This window comes from Leptonychotes weddellii, chromosome 10 (assembly GCF_054177405.1).
Source record: "Leptonychotes weddellii isolate Sample4059 chromosome 10, ASM5417740v2, whole genome shotgun sequence".
Classification (NCBI taxonomy): domain Eukaryota; kingdom Metazoa; phylum Chordata; class Mammalia; order Carnivora; family Phocidae; genus Leptonychotes; species Leptonychotes weddellii.
The window spans coordinates 107,487,693-107,507,009 of NC_138378.1; the positions used below are offsets into that span (position 1 = coordinate 107,487,693).

General features: G+C 39.3%; 1 long non-coding RNA gene across 1 annotated transcript in view; it reads left to right on the plus strand.

The window, feature by feature from the left end:
• LOC145715976 (uncharacterized) overlaps positions 1-19,111 on the plus strand; it is a 200,326-nt gene extending 181,215 nt beyond the window's left edge. The window contains exon 3 of the long non-coding RNA XR_014138301.1: positions 19,096-19,111. This is a non-coding gene — a long non-coding RNA (uncharacterized LOC145715976). The remainder of the gene's footprint in view (positions 1-19,095) is intronic.
• Positions 19,112-19,317: the final 206 nt, after the last annotated feature.

The window sequence follows — 19,317 nt, forward strand, 5'->3', positions numbered from 1 at the left end:
AACTAGTCTATGTTCAGTCTAGTCCCCCAAACAATCTTAGTTCAGTAGTTAGAATGCCCAGTCCCACCAGTAATCAAAACTATATATTTATTTAAAGTCAATGGTTCTTTTCTCCTTTGCTTTGGGAATTTTTTTTTTCTACCCTGGGCAGAAAGAGGGATTTGGTTGGCTTGTTCTGAATTCAACAGTTAGGGATTTTAATTTGCTTTCTCCACTCACTAACTGCCTCTTGATCTTCTATAGTTGAAACATGGTGGAGGTAGTGTGAGGGGTGTGTGGTGGGGTGGGGGGGCTGATTAAAAATGGAAATGGACAACATGTTCACAAGTTATAAAGGAGGTATATGTATAGCTTGGCCACTTAGACTTGAGAGTGAGAGAAAAGGAAGCATTTACAATGACTTCCTTCTTGTGTGACATACTGTGGTGGTACCTCTAACTAGACCAGGCTCTGCATTTATTCATTCAAGAAACATTAACTGCCAACCTTATATTTAGATCCATTTGAATGAGACATTTCCAGTTCTTGAACAGCTCACAGTCTGTTGGGGAGAGTAGCAAACCCATAACTCAAGTGTTCTGTGATGAGAATTATAACAACACTATGCTTTGGAAATTCTAAGAGCATAATGGCACACACCATGCAGCTTAGAGCAAAATGGGAAGCAGTGGCCTCTGGAAATGTCAAATAGCCAAACTTATTTTGGGAAATATTGATTGTGGTATCTGTGAAGAAGTAAAAAACAGTATTGGTTGTATATAGATCTAGGGCTAAGGAAAGGGTCTGATTTAATATAGAAGTTTAGGAGTTATCAGCATAAATGTATAAGGAGAAGCAAATGAGGTATATCATCTAGAGAGAATATTAAGTCCCTGGCTAATATTCATGAAGGGCAAAATGGAGGCATAGGGATAAAGAAAGACTGGAGAAGGATGCTGAGGATAACTGTGCAGAGGACTAGGAAGAAAACCCAGAGAGAGGAGTCCTAGAGGCCAGTGGAGAAGAACTCTTTAGGGATGAGAGAATAATTATTACTGTAAATACTGCAAAAAAGCTCAAGTGTTGCATCAAGGAACCAGCATGGTTGCTGGGTCAGATGGACCTGGATTTCCCCCAGCTTCTGCTTATAATCTGTGACTCTGAGCAACTTGTCTAACCATTTAGCAGTAAACTGTGAGTCTTTGGTGCTCCTTCTAGTTGTTCCATAGAGTACGGGGTACTGATTCTCTCACAAGAGCCATGTTCATCATTTGTGCTGAAAGATGACCAAAAGAATATGTCCAGAGACACTTCTCCTTCCCTACCCTCTGCATCTTTCTTCTCAGCATCTCTTTCTATATTATCTAAGTCATTTAACGTCAGACTTTCTTTTAGTTTGAGTCCCTCCTGTCCCTGCTCCTTTCTCTAGCTTCTCCCTGTCCTGCAATTCAAGGCTCCTGGAATGCAGAACTGCGTACAGATGTTTCCATCCTGTGAGTGCTTGCTGTTTCTCAGATGGTGTCTGAGCAGATGTTCTGGTGTGTACCTCCCTTTCTCTGCTGTTGTGTTTTCTATACAAACACCAGATTGCATTGCTGCCTCCTCCTTTCTGGAGAAAACCCAATTCACACCGGTAATGGAATAGGTTGTGCTTTCAGGCTGTTAGATATGGTCTGTGGTGCAAAGGCTTTGCGGAGCCGAGTGTTAGGCCAAAGGGCTTAGAAAATGAAACTCAGTGCTGTGACTTTATCTACTCATGACCTGCTGCATTTCTTCCGTTGAACTGGTGTTCTATAAGAACATCTCTTTCCTCTACTTCTGTAGTCTTGCCCTGTGTTCCCATGTTCCTCTCTAGGTCTTTTGTAATTGTGCACCCTCACATGAGCCTTCCCAACACGCTGGATTCTTTATCTTCTGACAACACATGGGGTTAGGAGATGGAGTCAAAGACTCCATGGAATTATTGTACTTTACAATAATAGATTTAAAGAGCCTTGGTGAAAATAGGGAGGAGGCAAGGTTACCTGCTAGATTAGGCTTGCAGGTAGGTGAACTGTCCTCAGGAGGGTCAGTGGTGACATGTTGCAGTGGTCTGCCTTCCCTCTTTTCATTTTCTCTTCATTCGTGAACTTATCTTTGATTTCTTACTGAAATTTAACTGCAGCAAGGGACCCAGGAATATGGACAACAGTCCCCTGCCTTTAAAAAGGAGGCTCTTTTACCTTACCTCTTGATTTCCCCTTAGGAATTTATAATTTGGCAAACACTTTTCATTCCCATCTTTGTTCCATTTACAGCAAGTAAATACATTTAGTCCTTCATGTGATAGAATGAGTTGCATTCACTTGTCTCTGGCCATCTCTCCTTATTGGAAATAGCAGTCTTGTTGAAGCTGCCCATGGTCCCTACCCAGACTCCTATAGATAAGGAGTACTCCTGTGCATTAATTTGAATGTCAAGTAGGACCCTGGAGAGTTAGGAAAAGATCCCAGGAGAGTGGTGATGGAATCAGGGGAGCCAAAGAAGAGGAGGGGGCTGGACTGACTCACTAACCAACGTTTTGTCCATATCCAGACAAGGCACCTAAGTGATTAAAAGCAAAAGTGGAGCTCAAATCTGACAGGTCTCAAAGCCACCAGTACGGAGTGCATTTTACAACCCAGGCTTCCCTCACCTTACATAATAGATCATGTTCTGAAAACTTATATGTGAAATCCTCTCATTTATAGAAGCCAGCTGTACATTTATTTATAAAGTGAAGAGTATGCTGCAAGGAAAAAAAGTATGACCTTTAGAAGCAGACACACCTGAACCAAACCATGGCTTTACCACTTCATTCATTCATTTATTCAGCCACTCAGTCATTCAAAAATATTTGTCATGAGCATTCACTGTCCAAGGCATGATGCCAGGAATGAGGGAGAGAATACTGGTAAATTTTCTGTGTCAACGTGGATAATTTAGTAACTTCTCTCAGCCTCAATTTCTCATCTATAAAATATGAATGATATTACTTACCATGCAGGTTGTCATGAAAGTTGAAATAAGGATTCAGTTTCTGGTATATATCAATTTTTGTATGTTGAGGATTATAATTAAGTAAGTAATATTTCATTTCACATATCATATGAGCTTTTTTTTTAAGTGAAGCCTACCTATTTACAATGACTTACAATAATGTTATCCTTATTGAGGTCCCTGAATAAACATTTCTGTCTTACTAATAGATTAAGCTTCTACTCACTCAAGCTCATTGCAATGGAGATTTCAGAAATCAAATCAAGTTGTAAATGTTAACAGCTATAACATTGGATGTGGCTTTCTTCCCTACAGAAGAGCTCCAAAGAGCACAGGATTGGAAGTGCCCAGGCCTGACTTAGTCTTAGCTTTGACACAATATAACCTGGGATTCCTTTGCCTCTCTGGACTCCATATTCTTCATCTGTGGGATAGTTATAATAATTTCCTTACTTACTTTGTAATGATTTGGAAAGATTAAATGCAATAAATAATATGAGAGTATGTTAATACTTTTACTGTGTAATTTTTTTGTTTTGTTTTCTTGTTTTTAAGGGAGGAATAACTGAGATGTCTTGCTCAGTTCTACATCTTCTTACAAATTATCCTATTTCTTACCTTTCCTAAATTTGCACACTTAGATATCTATTCTGAATGATAAGCAATAGTGTTGGTGTATCCTGATTTGAGAAAGGTGGGTTTGCCTAAATTTAAATTTACAAACTAGATACATTTGAGGATAACTGTTCACATTAAGAAGTATTTTATTTTACGAAAGTGTTTTTCTTTGACTTCCTTAAACTAATAGGAGCCAACAGCAGTGACTTAAAGCATGATTAATGTTTTAAAAATATAGCTATTATACAATTTGAAATATCCCTGTATAGTAATATCAGAGCACAGGTTAATATTAGGATTTTTTGTTCCAAAACCTAGCTCAATGTACATAGTGATGGGATCGAGTAGTGTCTCCAACTATACAAAACACTATTGAGTCTTTTGCTATGTGTTTACCTTGGGACTTTGGTTTGGGGATTGGCTTTGAATTAATTCCAAAGAAACCTTTATACCCAGAAGGTCTAAAAGGAAATAAATTGAACGAAGTCTAAAATACAATCATTCAACCCACAAGTCCACCCTAAGTGCCTGTTGTGGGTACTTGGTCCTCTGCTGGGAGATGTGCAGTTGGGAAGTCTTTACTGAAGAAGTGTCATTTGAATTTAATCTTGAAAGTTGCATAGGTGTTTAGCAAGTGAAAAGGGAGTCTAAGGGAAAACAAGGCAGAGAGGACTGTGTGGTCAGTTTAGAAGAGGGATGATAGAATCCAGGAAGCAGGTTTGAGTGTAGGGAGCATTTGGAGGAGTTCTGATGGAAGAGGCTGGAGAGAAAGTCAGGAGACAGATTGGGAAGGCCTCCTATGCCATGTTGTAAAGTTGCTGTGAATGCAGACAAAGGAGTGAGTATTTGATAAAACAGCCCATACAAAGCACATCAGTTATTCTCCTCTGGACATTTGCTCTATAAATTTTCTCACTGAGAAATTCTCACTGAGTCGAGGCAAGGGCTATTTCGTTGTTATGCAGAGGGCATTATGGTTCTTTGCTAAAGATTGCACTCCTTAGCCCAGCATGCTAATGAGCTAAGGTTTACAAAGATACACTCCTGCCTGGGTAAGTCATGTTTCATGTGTTCCACCCATTAATTTGCTGTAGTAATAAACCATATGGATTATTATTTTTTTTTCCTGAAATGCTTGCTGTCTCCTTAGTGTGTGCCATGTTTATGGAGTTATTAAAAGGTTATCACAGAATCATATAAACTGGGGTTGGGAAACTGTATGATCTCTGAGAGCACATAAATAGCACAGGTAAAGTCAGTCAGCTCTGAGATGGGGGCCACAGAAGAGAAGAGGTGGGGATAGGGGTCAAGGAATGGGTTAGGAGAGAGGGCATGAGCTTAAGGGGTTTTAGAGGGGAGGTTGGTGACAGGGACAAGAATGATAGGAAGTCCTAAAACTTAAGACTAGGACTCTGAACTTGATTTTGGAAGTGCTTGGAAATAGAGTAAATTACGAATTTCTGTGGTGCAGAAACTTCTTTGGTGGGAGCCATCTGGGGAGTGAGAGCCACAAGGCAAAAATAGGCATTAAGCTATAAGGCTCCCAGGTCCTGAGCTTGCCTAAGATTGCAGAAATACAAAAGAAAAGCGCTTTGAGAAAAGTCAGAGGTTGTCTGCTGCAGCAGTTGGAGGCAGACTGAATGCGGGAAGCAGAGAAACGTGGAATCTGGGAGGACTCCTGGGCTCCTTGGCCGTCAGGACCTAGCAGGAAATGGCACTGTTGAATGCTTTCTTGCTGTTAATCATTTTTCTCATTTTCCCTAGTTGTTAACCCTGGGACCATACTAATCAACTCCTCGTTTCCCTGCCCGTGGCTTACATGGTTCCTTGGTTATTACATCTGAGTTTAATCATTGTCCAAACTGAGCTCCATGTCTTCCTTGCAATTTCACCCCGATTCAGTTTGTTTTGCCAGGAAATGTAGCTGTGTAGAAATGGAAAGGATCTATTTAGAGAAAGGAGAGTCAGTCAGACAAGGGAGATGGGACTCTCCGGTGATGTATGGAAGACTCACGCCCCCCGCCCCCCCGATCCCCAAGACAGTGATGAAAAAATTCAGAAAAATAAAGAAAAACCAATGCCATCCATGACTTACTACATTTCCTCTTTTTTTCATTGCATAAAGAAACAGGAGAGGTGAACTGGACAGCACAAAAGCATCAAAATGCAGTCAACTTGACATTTAAGTAGGAATCATTTGGAAGTCACGTTTGGCTTCCACTCACATCTTTTTCTGCATGGCCACCTCCACTCTAGAAGTCTCTCATGTTTCAGAACCAAAGTGTGGAGGAGGCAGAACTAAGTCGATCATGGGTTCTTCCATTACGAGGAAGTGTCAGTGCTGGCTATTGTCAGTTGATCCCGTAAGACTTCAGAAATGTTATTTATCTCTCTCTAAGGTTCTCTGACTTGGAGATGGCAAAATTTAAAATCAGCTCCTTAGAGACCAGCTCTCAAAATATTAAGGGGATTTATGAATAGATATGGGTACATTAATTTTTTTCCCTCGGAAAATGCTGTCAGATATTCTGATACCCTAAGGAATACCTCACTCTAGAGAATGGAGTATTTCCATCATGATACAAATATACCATTATTTTTTCCATCTTTAAAACAAATAAACGTATATAACTTGACCCCCATTTTCCACATCAGCAACCATCTCATTTTGCTTCTTTAAGAGCAAATCTCCTTAAAAGAATCATCTGACATACACTACCCCCAAATTTTTCACTTCCTGTTCTCTTTTGAGTCCACCCAAAGCAGGCTTTCTCCTCCACCATTCCAATAAAAATGCTCTTGACAAGATCACCAAAAACCCCCATGATAAATCCAATAATTACTTCCAGACCCTCACCCTACTGAATTAATCAGGAACATCTGATACAGTTGTTTATCTTTTCCTACTGGATCTTGGATAATGCCTTTTTCAGTTTGGCTTCTAGGTGAAACACTCCCTGTGTTCCTGCATGTTACAGGCCATTCCTTCCTGGTCTTCAATGTTGGTTTCTTCTTGTTTTTCTGACTTCTTAATGGTGGAATGTTGCAGGGCTTAGCACTCGGTCCTTTTTTACTAGTTTATCTGCACTTATTTCTTCATGATCTCATTCAATCCTATGGTCTCACACACTATCTATGAAATATGACTCCCCAATTTATCCTCCAAGCCCAGACCACCTCCCTGAATTTCATGCTTACATATATCCAACTGATTACTCAGTATTTCCACTTGGATGTTGGATAGAAATCTCACACTTAGTATGTTCTTGATATTTTTCCCCAAATCTGGGGAAAGTCTTCCTCTTCTCAGTTATCCTGTGTCTGTCTGTATGCCACAGAGCTTGTTGGCATTCATCTCTTTCGTGGTCCTCACCTAACCATCAACAAATCCTACTGACTCTACTTTTGAAATATATGCAGAAATAGATCACTTTTCTCACCCATGTAACCACTGTCATTCTGGTCCAAGTCATTATCTTGGGTCTGGATTGTTGTACTACCGTTTATTCTTTGCATCCAGGTGGGATGAGAGGTGGAGACTAGAATCCAGAAAATAATGTAGGTTGCCAGTTCAGCGGTCTGATATTGATGTGAAAAGTGCATGGATGCATTAGTGGAGTAGGGGCGATGTACACACAGAGGTCTGTACCAGTTACTTCTGTCCACCTGTTCACCACAGATCCATCTTCCACCATGTTGTGTTATGCCCTGTGCTCCAGAAACCTGACCTCTAAGCATTACATCTCATAGGCTCTCTTGCCCTCTGCTGTGTTTGGGGTCAGGCAATGGAAGATGTGGGTGGGATCTCTGAGGGCAAGAGAATAGGTCATAGTCCTGAGCCCTCAACCCCTACCACACATCTGACAGTGACTTTGTTCCTATCATAGCACATTATCAAATTGTCCTTACTGCATAGTTCCACCTCTCCCTGGGCTCTGCAAGCACCACTTCCTCCTCTTACTCCTTCCAGATTATGAGTGTTAACTGGGTGTCTCATCCTGCCTTGTCAGTTCCTTTAACTCTGCCTGAATCTCTAAATAATCCCTTTGTTGGGCTCCTCTAAATAATCTTTGTTGGGCTTCAAAAAGATGTTTCCTTCTAAAATCCTTCTTAACATAGGTAGAACTATTCTTTTGGTATGTAAATAAGTATTAAATTAATTACATCTTATGAAAGTAAACAACTATTCTAAAACACATTACTCATAGAAATTTAGAGATTCAAAAAATCTAAAGGGAAGAAAAATGTTCATTCCTTACTGCAATGTCACTAGATAGCCACTATTAACATTTTAGTGAATTGTAAAAAAAATTGTAACACAATTTTTATTGTGTTTAATTTGTATTTATATAATTTTAGTCTCCTTGTGATGTTTTAAAACATTAATATGTCTTTTTCTTATTTTTTTCTTCTAAAATTTTATTTAAATTCAAGTTAGTTAACATATAGTGTAGTATTGATATAAAAAGAAATGTACAACATTTGGAATACATAGAAAATACAAAGAACAAGAAAATAAAAAATTCTATCACTTAAACTTAGAAAAATTAATTTTCTTAGAATCTTTCTTTGGGGTTTAATATAGTTCCTACTTTACAGAACATGGTGATTTTTAAAGCATAGGAAAGGCAGATTTGTTACAATTCATAGACCAAAAGGGAAATGAAGAGAGGCTTGGAATAATATTGACCACTGGTTAATTTTTATTGCTCTGTCCTATGATAAGGAAAATTTACTAGAGCTATTAAGTTGGAGTTTAAATTCTAAAAATCAGCTATTCAATTACCTTGATATAAAAGTTGTTTCTTTATATGCTTTGTGCAACTCTGCTTTTGTGGTTGGGAGAGAAAGACTTTAGTAATTTTCTTGGTCCTAAACTAAAAACTTGTAAATATTGGAACCAGCGTTAGTGGTCTTTATCACAGTGGAGACATCCTTTTCTCTTCAAACAGATTTCCACACAACAGTAGAGGAAAGATATGTCTTCAGAGAATTGCCCAGTTCTGTGAAAAGAAAGAAATTTGCTGAGGAGCAAAGCAGGTTCCATTTTGTACCTGGGATACATAATCTAAATTTGGCACATAAATAAACTGATTATGAATTAGAGGTCCAAATGAGAAAAGAAAGACTGTCAGATCTCTTTTTTTTCATATCATAACTTTCCTAATTGAGCTTTATTCATTTTGATTTTTCCTTGAGTCACTCAATCTGTCTTTAATAAATTGTTTCAAAGGGGGTAGGTATATCAGTGCTTTATGTCTGAATCTCTTGAATATTTAACTCCCTCTCTGTTCCTTTAAGACATGAACATCAATTTATTTGTGTATGTAATAATTAGGTTTCAACATTTTTTTCCTCAAAACTTTAGGTGGTTTATATTTTTGATATAGCATAATGAATAGGTAAGAGGTCAGTATAATCCTGTCTTTTTGAAACATGTATTTTCCTGCGTATTTACTTAAAAAAAAAAAATATATATATATATATATAAACAATTTAAGATAATTTCCAGCAGGTTACCAGGAATGGCATAGTCCTTTCATTGATTTTTACCAAGCATGTAGCCTAAGCCCTATTAATCAATATATATCATGTATCTGTTCCAACTCTACACTAAAAAAAATTGCCTTGATTATGACTTCATTACAAAATGTTCTTTTTTTTTAAAATTAGAATTGTGCGTTGTGGTGAGGTTGAATATCTCTATTTACTATTTCCCCCATTGTTTTCCATCTCCTGTTTAGTTTTCTCCTCACTCTCAAGAACTTCTCCAAGTTGTTCTAAAAGTCTGATTTGGTTTTTCACAGAATCAAATCTGCTCTTTACTGCCTTTGATTTGAATTTTAATTCTGCTCTTTTTCCCATTTTATTTGTAATATTCCTTTTTTCATCCATATCTCTTTGTATTTTATCTTTTAATTTTGGCCTGTATCATTCTTATTTTTTTTCCCGCTCCCATTTCTTATAGCATTTTCAAGGAAATACTTATTTTGTCTAATTTTCACTTTTCAGAATAAAGTTTCAGCTAGTGTTTCCATATTAAATTTTTTTTCATCTTTCATATTGAATTCTATGCTCTTCATTGAATATTGTTTTTTGTTTGTTTTTTAGTATCTTCTCCCTTGGTTTCTTGTTCTTTTTTTTTTTTTTTTAAGATTTTATTTATTTATTTGAGAGAGAGAGAGACACAGCGAGAGAGGGAACACAGCAGGGGAAGTGGGAGAGGGAGAAGCAGGCCTCCCGCCGAACAGGGAGCCCGATGCAGGGCTCCATCCCAGGACCCTGGGATCATGACCTGAGATGAAGACAGACATTTAATGACAGCCACCCAGGCACCCTGATTTCTTGTTCATTTTTAATGATCTTTTCTTTTTTCTTCTTTAAGACATTTTTTAGTGTTTTCAAGGAGCCAAGTTTGATATTGTTAAACACTTTATGTTCATATTCTATTTTTATTAATTCTATTCCTATTATTTTCTTTTTTAAAATTATTTGAGTTTGTTTTATTATGTTGATCTTTCTTAAGATGGATATTTAGACCATTCATGTTCAACCTTTCCTTGTTTCTAATATAAGGATATACATTTCCCTCTAAATACTGTGCAAGTTTTTCCTTTTATGTTTAATTTTTTCTTTTTTAAACCTCTAATTTCTATGTTTCATTATAATTTTTTTTTATATGTGAGTTATTACAAGTATGTTTTATAGTTATCTTGGTGATATTGAATCCAGACCTAGTCCTATGGTGGTCAAGTCTATTCCTCAATTCATTCAGTGATTATTTATTGAGGTTTACTGTGTCCAGTGCACCATTTCAGATGTTAGGACTTCATCAATGTATAGACCAGACAGACTTCTAACTTTTTGGAGCTTATATTCTAAAATGGGGAGAGAGACAGTGAATGTAATCAGTAAGTAGGAATTTTAGAAGGTGGTAAGTGCCATGTAAATTTAAAAGCAGGGTAAAGGAGATTGTTCGTGCTGTGTACGTGTATGTGCATGCATACGTGTGTGTGTGTGTTATATGTGCTGTGGTGGGGAGAGCAAGGGGTTTTAAATAGAGTGGTCAAAGAAAGCCTTCCCAACAAGGTGAGATTTACATATGTCTTGAAGGAGAAAGGGGATTCTTCTCTGGGGAAGAGCATTCCAGCCAAAGGGTGCATCCAATTCAAAAGCTCCGGGGAAAGATCATGCCTGGGTGTTTGAAGAAGCCAGTGTAACTGTGATAGAGTGATTGAAGGGACATGGTAGAAGAAGAGATGAGAGAGAATAGGAGTGGGGACAGTTAGGGTCACTTGGACATTGGCAAAAAGACCCAAGATCGTGATTTATTTTTATCCCATCTTCATGAAAGACTCGTTTATTCAAAGGATATTTTATTTTTCAGATTTTTAAAATAGAAATGGCTTTACCTTGACCTCTAGGAATAAGTAGATGACTCCAACAAATAGTACAGGATCTTTTAGGCCTTTGTGAAAACTTTGGCAATAATCGCTTAATCTGTGCTGAAGGAACTCAAGGTTTTGCTCTCTTTTAATCTGATCTTTATATAGGAATCATTCACTCATTTAGTCAACAAATACTTATTTTTTTTCAAAATTATTTATATAAATGTTCTTTTGCTTACCTCTAAGAGATTTAGACAAATCAATGCGCAGCCATTCCATCTGGTTGTTTTATCTTAGAAATTTGAAGGACCTCAAACAGTTACCATTATCACAACAGACCATTACCCAAACTCTGCCTGAATAATTCCGTTCTTCTTGTTTATAGCTGAATTCATTACTGGATACTTTAATATTTGCCAATTTTATCTTGCCATCCATCAGATATTTGAAAATAACTCCCAGACTCCCCTGAAATCATATCTTCTCTGGCCCTTGCATTCTAGATCTTTCTACCGTTCCTCAAATTCCTCATATATCTGGTGTTTCAGACCCCCTGCCATTATGTTCACCCTCTTTTAGACAAGGATGTTGTGATTCTTACATTTCCGTGTAAGAAAAATTCCTGCTCTTGAATTTAAATTTTTACTTCTTATACGTAAAACTTCAACATTGGTTATGGACAAGAATGTGATGAAAGCAGATCAATTTGATCCCAGCATGGATAGCCATGTTAAGTATTTTGGCACTTTATGGAAAGAGTTTCCTTCTCTCAAAGAAAAGTTCTATAATAGATCTTCCTCAACCTTAGTGAAATTGATTAATTACTTCAACTTAATTGATTGTATGCAGTTTTCCAACTGTTTCAAGATCCTAGAAACCAAACTGAGCCTTGAGTCAACATCTTTCTATTTGGTTCCATCTGTGTTTATAACTAGCATGACTCCTGGTTCCAAACAAGTACCCAATATGTTGCAAAAGCAGAGAGGCTAGGTATTCTCCTAGTTTAATTTCCTATTCGTGATATGAATGAAGTTAAGACTAACCTGATGAGGTGTAACTTTTCCTGTTCTATTTTTGCCCTGGTGATGAATAGCACTTTCCCTTAGTGTCATGTGAATTTATTCTGTTTTGAAAAGACCCTTGCTTGATTTATCGAAAAGTTAAGTTGGCAGAAGAAGTTCTCAAGTTATATATAAAGCATCTCTCCACTCATCCAAACCTCTTCCCAACAGAGTTTCATTTTATACTTAGGGAGATGTACAGGAGGTATTTCTTCTTTGGAATCTTCTTAGAACTTTTGAAATCCCATCTATCATTCAAGATTCACCTAAAAGTTATTTCAATATGAAATTTTTCTTCCTCAGCCAGAGTAGCACTTTCTTTCTTTAGGTATCAAGATCTACTCCTAGTACCTCACCTGTAGATTCTATCCTACTTTGTTGGTGTCAGTTGTATGCATCTACACATGATCAAGCTTCCATTTGCAACTCCTACTTCATACTGAAAGTCCTAGTAGACATTTCTTTTTTCCTTTCTTTCTTGACTGACAAGAATCTTAAGTCTTGCTCAGGTAGAATATATCATTGTGTAAGTTATGATGAGAGGCCCTGCTTCTGGCTATAGAGACCTAAAAGTCTGGAAAATAGTCTTCTTTTGCTCCCGACACTGGGGCATGGGAACATGACTTAAATTAACTGATAGCATAGTCCTACCTAGAGTCCTAATTTAGAACATTGATGCCCATCAGTAGGGGCTTTTGAGAATTGGTGTTAGTCATGGTAGGGACAGGAACCAATTTTTTGGTGGGGATCATGGCTCTGGTCCAGGAGTGGTTTCCAGTGTCTAATGGTAACATCAGTAGTGTCCCATCCAGACCATTCCTATAATGTGATCTTGCCTCTGGTTCTGGTTCCTGCCCATTTTCTGTAGCTGGCTCTTCATTTACATGTTGAGTTTGCAAACTACCTGGTACTCTTCTAAGAAACCATCATTTTTTTTGTTTGCAACCAAGAACCCTGACTGGTGGAGGAAGAATCTTTGTTTTATTCAGATTTGTTTACCACGTGCCTAATAAATGTTTACCGAATGATTTAAAGCATGTTGGATATTATGTCTGTGGGAGACCCATGGGGAATCAGAAGGCCAAATTAGCTCATTAATTACACTTTCATGTTAAATTTTAGAGTGTGTGATTCTAGAGAAAGCTTTAGAATAGTCTCTCTCCCTTTATCCTTCTTTTCAGTTCTGAAGATCTCAGTATAGATTTTCAGCAGCCTGTGGGGTTAGCTTGTGCCTTTTTAACTTTTGTTGGTTGTGATGTTCAGTTGTGCTGGAAATTACAAGCCTGAGAACTTTCCTGGACATCTGGAGTCATTAATGGACTGAAAGTACAGGAGGGGCATAACTGAGTGGATTGCTCATTCTTCCTGCTGTGTGGCCTGTGGTGGCTGCTTTGGAATTGCAAGTACCAGGGACCTACTAGGCAGAGGGGAGAAAAAGTGGCACCACAGCAGTTTCTCCTTGTTACACTTTTACTAGGTCCTGATCTTGCCAAGGAATTTGCAAAGATGTGAGCTTTCCAGAATCCAGGAACAGAAGTCAAGGGAGGGGGAGAGGAGCCCTGTCCTTCCTATAACCAGAGCTCAGGGCACAGATACTCTGGGTCTGGAAAAGGGCCTGAGGTTTCCTGGTGGCTCCATCGCTCTGCCACCTTCTGCTGGGGCTTTCCTGGCACTGGCAGAGCCCTGCGCATGCGCGCGTGCTCCATGTGCAGGCTGAGGCTGTCAATCCCTCCGGGGGGACTCACCGGCTGACAGCGAGTGATGAGTTTCCTAATGCTCCCGTGATGGCTGCAGCCCCGCCTGGAGGCTTGGCTCCTGCTCAGCAGCTGCCACACAATCGCGCTGCTGGCCTTCCCCACAGCCTCAGGGGAGCCCCGCTCCAGGTTTGTGCCACTTCACTGACTCCAGAAAGCTGTACATTTACACCATGGGGAGTGAGAGAAGTGTGTTTATCAACCACCAGGCTTGGAATGAGAGTCTTCTCCTTGCGGGAATGCATCAATCACTTCTCAGGACTGACCCTTTGTGGTAGTTCCTCTTATAAATGATGTTTTGCTTTCCCTGATTGCAGAACGAAATGAGAGCTTTATAATTAAGTGTGCGGTAAACGACGTGGTGGTGGCCCTTTGGGTCCTCGGTCCTCTCAAAACAGCTAAGCGTGGGGATAGCAGCTTTGGGAAAGATGAGATTGATTGGGAATTTCTTCCAATGTCCAGGTTACAGTTAGCGAAACGGCTACTAGGTGATTTCTAGGTGACACTTGACCTCAAACACGGCTTTAGGTTTCTGCTCGGGAACCTGCCATAGCTCAGTTTATGCCAAACCATTTAAATGGAAAACCCACCGGAAGCCTCTTGTGTTTCTACTACCCAGTGAGCGATGGAGCCTAAGCCCAGGGCTTGAATTCCAAAATTGGAACGAAGGGGCATTTGTTCTGTTTCCCGAGTGGTGATGAAGCATTTTCAAGAACGTTTGGAGACAAAATTATGTTGATTTAACTTAGGATAAGACCAATGGGTTGTTTTTCAGAGAAAGATGAAAGGTTATCACTTCTTTACACACCCCCTCTATCTCCTTTGGAAATAGACAGCCAGTGAGAACATCATCCCATGTACTTATTAGCAGTACTTCCAGGCTGTGCCTATTAAATGAATTGTTCTGAGGTCAACATGAAATGCCAACTGGAATGTAACAAAAAGATATCAAAATAGAACAGCCCTCTTTGTGATCATTAAGACAAAGTTAAAAAGGGAGAAATCTATACTATTGACCCAACTTTGATATTTTCTGCTTTCGTTTAGGGTCATCACCACAGATCTCAGTTACTAAACTCATTACATGTTGTAGAGGTTTCCTAAGCTGTGTGATTAATAATCCTCCTCTGAATCAAGGCATCACAAATAGTGTGTTACTCTGCTGCATGAGAAATAGAGCCACCAGGACCAACTAGTGTCGTCTGCAGCCAAGGACTGTGATTTCTTTTGTATCAGCCTCTTCTGACTAATGTTCGGATCCTGAGTCTTGTATGACTTAAGTTGCGCTGAATGACAAACAATGCTAACTGTATTATGGGTCTTTGTTCCTTATTGGCTCTAGGTAGGTACCATCAAGAAGCCTTCTCAAGACCAAAGGGGAATACAAAAGAGGTGCCAAGATGATAAGCAGCTCTGTGGGGCTCATCTGTCAATGCACATCCTCTCCATAAATATTTTCACCTGGAAGTTAAAACATCTAACTCATAATAACAAGAACAATAGCAGTAACTACTCTTTTTTTTGAGTATAATTACAAGATGATGCAATGATTCCCTTGCACTGTGTATTGGAGTTTCCTCTTTGACAGGTGGATTCTGTTATTAGATCACAATATTCCAAAGCTTGTTTTGGTATCTCCTGAAGGAGTGGGACATCATGGATGGAGCAGCCTGATTTCAGCCTGAAAAACCGGACTTTGGAAGGCAGACCCTGGATAGATTGGAGTGGCAAGACTTGCAGACCCCCTCACCACTTTATCCTCTCCATTTTGGCTTTGAAAATGGGAAGATAGCTCTTTGATTTTGGTACTCTGCTCATAGGTTGGATGGGAGCCAGGTTGTGGGTGCCTCAGAAGGCAAGCTGTCCTGTAAGTGGACTATCAAAGTGTATACTTTGTGGGCTTTTGCTTTTCTTCTCTTTCTCTCAAAATTTGAGATTCTTGGCTACATGGGTATGTATATGTTTATGTATATGTGTGTGTATTCACTATATATATATATATATATATATATATACACACACACACACATATATATATATGTAGTGAATCTTATAAACTGTCCTTGAATTATATAGAGGATTATTACATGAAAGATTTTGGCTCTCCTATTTCTTTCTTTATAGCAGAAACCATCCCTTCTTGAAGCTAGGGTAATCCTAGCAGCAGTTTCAGGCAAGACTATCAAACAAATGGTGATTTGGGCTGCTGTTCTCTTTTGGAAATTGTCTCTTTGGATGTCCTGGTCTTCATTTTATTAATGATAGAAAATAAAGGAAATAGAAATATTCCCATATTACAGATGAAGAAAATGAAGCTTAAAGAGGGTGTCACTCTAGTAACAAAAGCAAAGGTGGACTTGGGACCTGTGTTAGTCTGGTGACAAAGCCCATACTACATATGTGATGATAATATTTCATGGCCTAGAGGAGAGGCTCTAACTTGGCCCAAAGGAGAAACCCATCTTTCCTCCTCACCTCATTCTCCAACAGCTTCATACTATATACACATGTAAACTAAATAGAATAAATTACTCTCTATGGTCATCATGGCCAAGGCAGTGATTGGGATGCTGCCAAACAGGGAGGCTTTTCTATGTGACTTTAGACCAATAAATTGTCCTAAGGCCCAAAGCTCTGCAGCTATGACAGTATTTCTTGGCAAGCTAGAGAAGTCATCCTTGTAATGTTTCCTGACTCAGAGTTGGTACTCAATGAATTTTTATTAAATTGAACAGAAGTTTCCAAGTTTAGTGTAAACCTTAGGAAGCTTTTGCTTTTCTAAACACTTGCATATTTATTATCTTATGTGAGCTTCATGAAACATCTATGAAAATATCCCCACTCTGCAGAGCTGACAAGCTAGTTACCAGAGGACTTGAGACTGTCACAAGTTCATAGCATAAGTCAGTGTTAAGCTGGGCCTGGGAATCAGGTCTTAAAGTTCATGGTGCAGTGTGCTTTCTGATTTCTTCTTGAGTATTTCCAACTGGTCTTTAAGTGTCTTGAATTGAGAGGAAAAAGACAGTATTTCTCTAAATGCTGAGTTCTCTTCCCCTTAAAAAAAGGAGGAACTGATGGCAATGATGGTGATTGTGATGCCAAATAATTCTGTGTTGAACAATCAATCCATATCCTTGTGTTCTCACCAGAACTCTCCTGGTCCTTGATTTCCTGTGGTTGTCTGAGATCAGGGAAATCTTAGTCCATCCTAGAGCCCTGTAATCATAGGCTGGGTACACACAGTTTCCATAGGATTTTATTCTGAAGATCCTAAATATGGCTAAGTCCCCAAACACAGATAGTGCTCTCTTTAGGACTGGGTACTTTTATGGCTTGGGGAAGGAAGCAAGACGTGGTCTTTTTTTGGTTGTAATTTTAGGTCTATTCAAAAACTGGTTTCTAGTGATGCAGGAAAATTATGGCCTGGGGTGATTATGGGCCTGGTAGTTATTGCTCAGAAGACCTCAGGAGTCAGAATTTTTTATTGAGTTGGGGACTCCAAAGTTTAGATCCCACAAAGTTTGAAGTCAAAAAAACTTCCCCCTAGAATCTTCTTACTCAAAACATGGTCCTTAGACTAGCAGGATTGGCATCACCTGGGAATTTTTTGGAAAAATGTAGACTGGCATGCCCCTCTTAGGACTGCTGAATCATAATCTGCATTTTAGAGAATCTACATGTGATTAACATGCATATTACAGGTTGAGAAACACTTTCTGTGATATCATGATTTATCATAAGAAATACATAATTGATCTTGTCCCTGGTTTCTGGCACAGAGCTCCTAAAACCCTTGGAATTTCCAGTGAGGAGAGCAAGGAAGGTGTCTTTTGTTATGTTAATTAGGCGACTTTTGGAATGCACCTGAAGTTGGGGGCTGGTTGCCAGGGGAGCCAATATGATTAGAGAGCAGAACTTTTAGTCACTCCTGGACCCCCTTGGAGGGGAGAGGGCTGGAGGTTGAATCAATCACCAGTCGTCACTGATTGATTTAGTCCATCATGCCAAAGTTATAAAGCCTCCATAAAAACTCAGATGAAGCAGTTCTAGAGCTTCTGGGTTGGTGAACATGTGGAGGTGCTGGGAGAGTGGTGTCTCTGGAGAGGGTATGAAAGCTCGTGCCCCTTCCTACATAGCTATTCTATCTGCATGTTCATGTGCATGTTTATGTTGTCTTTTGTCATATCCTTTTATAATAAACCAGTAAACATAAGTAACGTGTTTTTTTGAGTTCTGTGAGCCCCTATAGCAAATTAATCAAACCTGAGGAGGAGGTCACGGGAACCTCTGATTTATAGTTGATCAGTCAAAGTCGCAGTGACAACCTGGACTTGGGATTGGCATCTGAGGTTGGGGGCAGTCTGGTGGATCTGAGCGCTTAACCTAAGGAATCTAATGCTGTCTCTTGGTAGACAGTGTCAGAATTGAGTTGAATTATAGAAACCAGGTGGTGTCCAAGAATTGGTGGTATGGGGAAAACCCTTTACACATTGTAATTGAGACCCAGAATCATTCACTTCCCAAGATAGTCTTAAGGGATACTGTATTAATCAGGGTTCTCCAGAGTAACAGAGCTGATTGGAGATATATGTATATATCTCCAACATGGACACAGCCAGAAATAATGTTTAGACAAATATCTGGGCACTCTGTGATTCAGTCAGGTTGACATAAAATTAACTATCACAAGATATCCAGTCACCTGACTATACCTGCTTTGGGTTAAGAATTCTTTGTCGTTCTTGCAGAACAAGGAGAGTAAGCTGTCAGCCTCCATTTATTAAGAGCCAAGGACATTGCTAAATGGGCATTAAAGTTGATTGGAGGCTGTGTTGCTTAGTCAATGTAAGCTTGAAGTTATAGTTCCAGCTATCCATGTGGTCCATAGACCAGTCGCATTGGTAGCACACAGAGGAGAGCTTATTAGATGTGCAGAATCTCCAGCCTGCCTCAGTCCTGTTATATTAGAACCTGCCTTTTAACAAGATCCCCAGGGAATATGTATGCATATTAAAACGTGAGAGGCACTGCTGGTATTTGATCCAACCAGAAGTGCCTATCTCTTTTCCTTAACTAAGTGAGGAAAATATATTAGGGTTCCACCACAGGCTGTTTTGGGGATGGATCCTTCTGGGGGCACTCTGAAGAAAAATAACCGGGCACCCTAGAAAGCAGTGGTTCTCAACCCTGGCTGCACACTAGCATCACCTGGAGAGATTTAAAAGGAGCCTAATGTCTGAGACACACTTGCTGATAATCTGATTTCATTGGTCTTAGGTCTGGCCTGGTCTTGGAGACGTTTCCAGCCTTTGCAGATGAATATAATACCACTGCTGTAAACGGAGCACGGAAGCCCTTCTCCAATCTCGCTTCAGTTCTGAGTCAGATCAGAGGTGAACCTTTTGAATGCTTATTTTAATTTTTCTTAATTCTGAAGTAGTCGTCAGGATGGAGAGAAAATGTGGGCAGCTTGTGGCACTGAGGGAAGAAAGGTCGAAG